Here is an 8201-nt window from a genome sequence, read left to right as displayed (position 1 = left end):
ATTTATACGCAACTTTTTATTTTTTGTGTCATCCCATCACTAGAAAAATACAAGAGAAAGTATATTAAAGAGGAAGATCCAAAAACCCACAATCAAGAACAGGCAATCCACAAGCAAGAATCAAGACGAAAGAATTCAAGAATCAAGACTACGAAGCAAGAAGCTAAAATCAAGATCAAGAACTCAAGAATCAAAAGAGTTAATATTCAAGATCCAAAATCCGAAATCAAGATCTAGTACTAAAGAAACATTCTCAAAGAATCAAGGTATGTTCCACACTTTATAATTCTCTTGGTGATTTGACATGGAAGATCTTAGCAATAAAATAATTAAGTTTTCATATTATTAAGATTTAAAGTTTTATAAAATTTCAACATTTTATTCTCTTCTTTTAGATGAGAACATCGCTCTTTTGCAAAAGCACGTCTGCTTTAACGGTTTAAGCGTAGTTTTGATTTTGAATTTGTCACCATTGCCACATGTAGGCCATTACATTGTCAAATAAATTTGATATAAAAAATACTCAATGATCAGACATGAAACTGACTAGGGATAAAAAAGTGTGAAGTGATTGACAAACGGTACAATCACAATTTAGATAGATGAAAAAAAAGCTTTAGTCATATTTGATAAGCGCTATTTATGGAAGTGATAAATCAGTTTTCTAATGATATATTTCAAAACTCAATACCCTTGAGTTCATGACCTCACATCGTAAGATGTCTTGAGCTGAACTTCTTGGCTAGTTTGAGTCTGTGGTTGTATTGATTTTTTCCATGGACCAGATGCACTAAAATTTGACTCTGTTCTTCAGGATTGAAGTCCTTTCTCATCATCTAAATTTTGCACGATTCTTGGATAATTGTATGTCCTTCTTGGAAACAGATAACATAAACAAGAGACTAAGTTTTCATAGAAATATGTATCATGTACAATAATACAAATTAAAGAGTAGGATAGTATTTTCACCCCGTCACCTCTGGAAGACACGAACATTTCAAGAGGTTATTTGACGGTGAAGACATATAGTCATCGCCGAGAATTGCATGGCTTTCCTTGAAAGTAATTACCAAAATTTGACTACTTCATTTTAGCTTCTCATAGATGTATAATCATAGATAGGACCTCCCTATATTTTGAAGAATCACATCAAATAAAATCAGATACATAAGTAGATTTCAAGGTAGAAAGAGATAAAGAAACATGGTAGCTAGTCTAAATATTCAAATTGTTAACTGATATTGATTATATCAAAAATTCGTACCTATGAATACCCGAGCTTGATGATCGAGAATGAGCACAAACAGGATTTTCAATACCTAAAATAAGGGCGTTGAAGTGTGTCCTCGTTGTTCCTTTGATACTTAAGTTAGCAAGAAGGGAAAACATGCAAAAGACTATATGCTAAAATATAAAAATGCGTACCCGAATAATGATCCTAGGCTTTGTATTTATATAAATAGGTAGTGCACTCCGAGTAAGGTTAAGAAGTGCACTCCTCGTGGTTGTGTACAAAACCTCGAGGAGCCTCAATCTTGAAGAGATCCTTGTAGCGAGTATAGCTTCTGCCATAGTAGTTGGGAATATAGGCTGGTTGAAGGTTGACCAATCATCCGACGCCTCAAGATCCTTGATGATGAGAATATGAAAGCATGGCATAAGGTCCTCGAGGATTCAAAAATTGGTAATATCATATATTATTGCAAACATATGGATAATTTTGATCCATGGCATGCAAGAATGAAAATCCCATGTTCCACATTGAAATTTAATTTATCTGATAACATTTGGACGAATCTGTTTATTAGATTTTAATAGAGGAGAATAGATGGGAAGCAGCAGCTTTACCTTGAAATGGTGTTTGAAAGTTGAATGGAAAGCATAGTTATTGGCATAGGTGAAAGCATGAGAGGAGTCTCAATGGGTGTTGGGTAGTAGATGCCCTGATTGCCTAAGTTGCAAAGGAAAAAGAAGAGTTGTTGGCATATGTGTCTTCCTTGCAGAATGTTTGCCAGCTCCCTTTTCTTCTTTGTCCGTAATGTCATTTTTGTTGCGATAATTATCATCATCATCACTACTATATTTAGATTCTAACCCAGTGCTACTCTCTGCAGCCAAAGGAATTATTGGTTGATAACTAGCTATTGCAAACTCTGCAACAGCAACGACACCTAGGTTGCGAAGATTAGCGACACCCAGCGTCAAATCCTGTAAACATATGCATCTAATAATCAGTCGTAAAATTTATTGTCGCAATGCGCTCTTCCACCATCAACAAATAAAAGAAGACAATCTTTACCATTTCAATTTGTTGGAAGTTATGGGGTCATGGGTTGCCCATGTGGAATGAACCAACAAGGTTTCAAAGGTGGACATGAAGGAATGTTTCAAATGGAATTCAAATCTATAACTTTCTAACTCCCTACAACCCCCAAATAGCTCCTTGCAACTTTCTAATTGAAGTTATGGAGAAAAGGAGAAGAAAATAATAAAAATTCTTATGGAAAATGACTCAAAATATAAAAGTGCCAAGAACCATATATATGGGATGAAAACTCACAAAATTGGGCATTTAGATTGTGGATTATAGTTCCCTTTCTTTGTGATCAGGATTGAGACCATTGGAGAACAAGTAAATGCATATTTCAAAGTTTAGAAAGCAAGGTGACTCAACTATTCAAAAGATCTTGGAATTCGTCATTTTATGTAAGGATTCTTGACCTTGGATATATGTTCAAGCATGCTGCGATTTATTGCATTAGTGCCAGAGCCATAAGGATGAATTTCTTAAGATATTTCATTCTTAAATATGACATTACATGATTCAATTGACTTGTAAATTTTGTGTGTAAAGTTTTCGAACCTTGTGTGATTTTTATGTCATCTTTTGATAATTTACTGCTTTTTTACATCGATAATTATGTAGTAAGATTAGTATTAGAAATGTATTTCAATGAGCTTTCCAATCATATAAAGAACTTAAATTTTGGGTTGAAAACAAAGAAGTTATGAGAATTGAAGTTTGGATGAAAATCTGATTTTATTTATTTATTTATTTTTGTATGAAATTGGTAAAATCCAAAATTTCATCACATGATAACTTCTATAATACTATGTTTCATGATTTTCCATTTATTAAGGTTGGATAGATCTTCGCTAGTCCTTTTCAAAGGTATAAAGATAATTAATTTTGGCCTTAAAATAAAGAAATTATGATCTCTCGAAGTTTGATCGAAAATCTAAAAATTTTGCATGATTATTTTGTCATTTTCACTCTCGAACAGATCCGTTGATGTCCCAAACGTGATCTTAAAAAAATTAGTTTTTGAAAATTTGACACTAATAAACTTAGAACGTCGAAATTAGTCGGAATGACCAATTGAGAAAAAAAATTTGTTGGAAGATGTGGATGAGCTGATGCAAACCTTTTTCATTAATTAAATTAATTTTTAATAGAAATACTTTTTGTATTTAATGTTTAAAATAAATTTGTAAAAAGTATTAGAAATATTTTTTAAATTGATTAAGTTATAATTTATTTTATAAAAATCAAGGATATTTATGAAATAATATTTGGCCGGCGGGATTTTTTTTTTTTTTGAAATGGAAAATACTCCAAAAGTATTTAAAATATCACATTTTATATACGTTTATGAGTTGTGTGTGTCTTTGATAGGTTATGTGATCCATTATAACTTATTTCCAATTTTTTTACTTGATCAGATATTGCTAAATCTATGCACACTTATAATATCCTTAAAGGGAATGCTAAAAAATCAAAAGCCATGGAACTTATTCAAAAACTTTGTGCTATTGAAATTAATAAATGGATCTGGAATATGGCCTAATGGAACACGTAAATATATTTGGGACAAGTTTTTTTATGATAACCAGAATATGATAATTTTGATTTCGCTTTCCATTTGTTGGGATTATGTTGCAACACATATTAAAAGAAGGTTGAGATTTTGTATAATAAAACTTAAATGATTTGCGTTTTATTCTTCTATTATAATTACAATTATGCTCTAGAAGAATTAATTTGTGATAAAATGGTATGTGTCATAATTGAATAAACGTGTATATTTATACTGTCAACTCACTAATTTTATAAATTTGAGAATAAATGATAAACTCGAAAGTACTTAGTGGTGAAGTGGAGGACTATGAAAAGCAAAGCGAGTTAGCAATTGAGGAGAGAGTATCATATCCACAAACTAGAGCATATGACAACAGTACTGGGAGAATAATAAAATTTTTTGAATTCTTAATGAAATCGATACTTCCAAGCCTAATTTCTAGGCTATGTGCATGTTTCCTTATCCTAGGCCCCCTCCCTCTCTCTCAAATGTTTTAAGTGTATGTGCAGCAGATTGAGAAAGGAAATTTAATTGATGCAAAATTGAACTGCAGAGGAAGATAGTAGTTGCTTGGGAATGGTGAAAGCAAGGGCTTTAAGAGACAAATTATAAAATAGCTCAAACAAATTGTGAATTTCATGTCTCAACGGCTAAAGAAAAGTCATTTGAAACTCATTTTATATGAGACATACATATAATGCAATTAGACACTGTCAAATGTCATTTGCGACTTTTTAAGTTTTATTACTTTTTGAATTTTTATCACTTTTTTAGTTCTTGTCGATTTTTTCGAATTTTATCACTTCTAATATATTTTTCAATGTAAAGGTAGCAGTGTCCTCTAGTCATACCAATTGATATGGTCATCTTGTTGGCCAAGGAATGCTGGTTTTAGGTCCTCTTGCTACATTACAAATAAGTTATAGTTGGTTTAATATAATAAAAGCTACAACTTGTTCTCCTGTTTGGATCTTCATTAAGTGGAGATTAATGAGTTGACTGAGTTGGTAGATGACAATGGCAATGAATTAATTTAAAGATGCTTAACGTTTTGATTGGTGTTTTGTGGATTTACTGATTTCAAGATACTTGACGATAAACGGAGAAAGATGAGGAATGGTTGTTGTGTTACTTTTTTTTTTATTTAAATTTTTGTCACTTTATTAAACTGATTCCAATATTTTGATTGGTATTTTATCATTTTTTGAGTGTTTGTCACTTTTTTTTATTTTTTTGTTACTTTTCTAGTATTTGTCATTTTTTTTAGTGTTTATCACTGTTTTTCTATCACTTTTTTTTTAAAAAATTTCCATCATTTTTTTTGAGTGACAAATATAACTTTTTAATAAAATTGACATTATATGTTGTGTTTTAATAGAGAGTAACACTTAACTTTAAAAAGTGACATTGTGTCACTTTTTTATAAAAGTGTGACATAGTGTCACTTTTTAATTAAAAAAAAGTAGCATCTAGTTTTATACATTATTTTTTTTACTTTTATAATACTTTTCATATGAAATTTTAAAAAAACCCTAATTCTAAGGATATTTTTATGAGTTGCCCATATTTTAATTGGTATTTTGTCTTCTTTTTTCTTTTTTTTTTGAATTTTTGTTACATTTTTAATTATTTGACACTTTTTTATGAATTTTTATCACTTCTGTCATTTTACTGAACTGATTCTAATGTTTTAATTTATGTTTTATCACTTCTTTGAATATTTATAATTTTTTTAGTATTTACCACTTTTTAAAAAAAAAGTCTTTTTTTTCCCGTGTTTGTCACTATTTTTTGAACTTCCATCACTTTTTCTACTCTTTTTCATTTTTTCTGTCTTGAAATTTTCATTACATTTTTTAGTGACGAACATCACTTTTTAATGAAAGTGTAACAAAAAAGTGACATTGTTACTTTTTAAAGAAAATGACTTAATTTTACACACTATCTTTTACCTTTTTGTAACTTTCTTGGAATTTTCATTATTTTTTTAATTACAAACATCACTTTTTTTTAAAAGTGACATTTTATGTAACTTTTTTACTTTTTTTTAATAATAAAGTGACATTTAAATTAAAAAAGTAACATTGTGTTTAACCAACTATTTTTTACTGTCAAATACTTTTATATGATTTTTTAAAAGACTTTTAATTTTAGGGATATCTTTGTAAGTTGTCCAACTTTACACGTACCCTTAAAACATGGAACCTGTATTATTTATTTATTTTTCCTTGATTACAGTTGATTATAGATCAAAGTGATAAGTCCCCAAAAACATAAACCTACCGTACAATCAAGAAATTGAAAAAAAAAATTTCCACATATTTCTTCCTATCAATTTCAAAATTCAGAGTCAAAATGTAGTCTGTCAGATAATAACTACGAAATTTCCTGTTGTTCCTTCTTAAATTTTGCCAAAAAAATCAGAAATCTACATCTCTATACCACCTTAGAAATTTATTTATTTATTATTTTGGTGTTAATTTCGTCTCCTCTTTCAATTTCATTCTACCATCAGTACAGGGAGCGCATATTTCCAGGTAACATGCTCATTTTACTTTGAAGCATGGAATTTTCTGAATTTTGATTCCAAAGTAGCAGTAAATAATTCTTGATTTGAGATTTTTGTTTGCTTTTTCGTTAAATGTTTATGATTTAAGTAATTTCTATTTAAAATTATTCAGTAGCTCAATAAGTAGTTATCTTCTAATTCTTAATCGTTAGCCATTTTCATTTTGTTGTTTTGTACATCATGTCAATTCTAGTTTGACATTTTCAAATAGAATATTTTTGCCTAAGTTTACAACGTGTTTATAAGAACTAAAATTAATGTTTAGATGTTACCTTTAAATTTTTGTTTGCTAAATATGTATTAGAAAGTGCAAATGTTCGCATTTCCTTGTTAATTTCATGTCAATTTCAATTTCAACTTTTCATTTCCAGGGTTTCAATTTATATTGTTAATATTCAAAGGATTGGTACTGAAATCGGTAGTACATTTAGGGTGGTGTCCTTGGTGTTGCGGTTTGCTTCTGGTGGTGGCTTGAATTTTTTGACGATTTTGCATTGTCAGCTATTATTTTGTCATATTATGAGTGAAATAGTGTAATTTGGCTTTTTGTAACAATAATTTGTTATGAAGAGAAGGAACTCAGCTGACTTGGGGAGAAAAGAAGAAGAGGAATCCCAGAAACAGAGAAAAATGAAGCAGCCAACGGTCATCTACAAATTTGAAGTCCGAAGGAAATGGCATCATTTGTTGTTGTCAACTCCTATTTTACGTTTTATTGAGTTGTATTAGGAAAGCAGGCTTTTGGCGGTTTAAGAAAGTAGACGAGAAGAGGCAGAAGGGTGCGAACGATTTGTGCGTGGTTTCCATATTTCTTCTCTGACCTCAGTTTCTTTTTCTTCTTCTTCAAAATCTACCTTTTTAATTTTTGTTAAATTCTCACTGTGATAGACACTTTGTCTCAAAATTAATCATTGGGTGTTGAGTTTTGTTTAATTTCTGATTTATCACTGTGTTTGATTGTGTCCCAGGTTGAGAATTGAAGCTCAACTATAACATTTGGCATCAAAGTAGCAACGTGACTTGGGTATGGCTGAAACTAGGAGTAAATCTAATGAGGAACACCTTAAGAAGCTAGACAAGGAAATATCAGACTTGGGTATTGATGCGAACATCCATTTACTATTTATTTTCTATTTGGACTATTAGTTATATTCTATTTGGATTATTATTTATATTTCTATTATTGAGCTTGTTTAGCAGGTTTGACCCAAGCCCTTCTCATTAGGGTTTTTCTTTTGTTATTTATTTCTGTTTTGTTGCGTATTTGAGACAGTTGATGAGTTGATGAATTAAAAAATAGAATGCTTGGGTTGTTGCCTATGGCTTCCTCCTTCTCCCTTTTCCCTTGATTTCTACTTCTTCTTTGGTTTTCTCCCCTCTTTCTCTCCGGCCCTTTCCCCCTTCTTGCTGTCTTCTTCTTCTTCTAGCTGGAATTCTACTTGCTAGTTGTGCTATTTTGCTATTTCTAATTATTCTGTAGGAATCATCCCTCATCCTGCATCAAAGTGGTATCAGAGCTAAAACTTGGGTAATTTTTCATCCAGAATCCAAAACTTTCTTCCTATCCTCTTCCCAAAAACTTGTGGAACAGCACAAATAAAAAAATTGTTATGAGGCAGCAGTTTTCTTTTTCAATTTTCTTTCTAGTTGATTAGGCAAAAAAAAAAAAAAAAAGTCACTGTTCACGGGGGTACTGTTCACACTCGGAATTTCAGTTTTTTTTTTAATAGATTTTTTAGCAGTTTCACAAAAAAAAAAAAAAAAAAAAAAGG

General features: G+C 30.5%; 1 long non-coding RNA gene across 1 annotated transcript; it reads left to right on the top strand.

Annotated features, from left to right (window-relative positions):
- Nucleotides 1–6107: 6107 nt before the first annotated feature.
- Nucleotides 6108–8065, top strand: LOC111376691. The gene is made up of 3 exons (XR_002699524.1): nucleotides 6108–6397; nucleotides 7000–7221; nucleotides 7398–8065. It is a non-coding gene; the product is annotated as an uncharacterized LOC111376691 (long non-coding RNA).
- Nucleotides 8066–8201: the final 136 nt, after the last annotated feature.

Source organism: Olea europaea, unplaced genomic scaffold (assembly GCF_002742605.1).
Source record: "Olea europaea var. sylvestris unplaced genomic scaffold, O_europaea_v1 scaffold1549, whole genome shotgun sequence".
In the NCBI taxonomy this organism is placed as follows: Eukaryota; Viridiplantae; Streptophyta; class Magnoliopsida; order Lamiales; family Oleaceae; genus Olea; species Olea europaea.
Note: the sequence above shows the minus strand (reverse complement) of the source record. Positions and strands in the feature narration are given on the sequence as shown.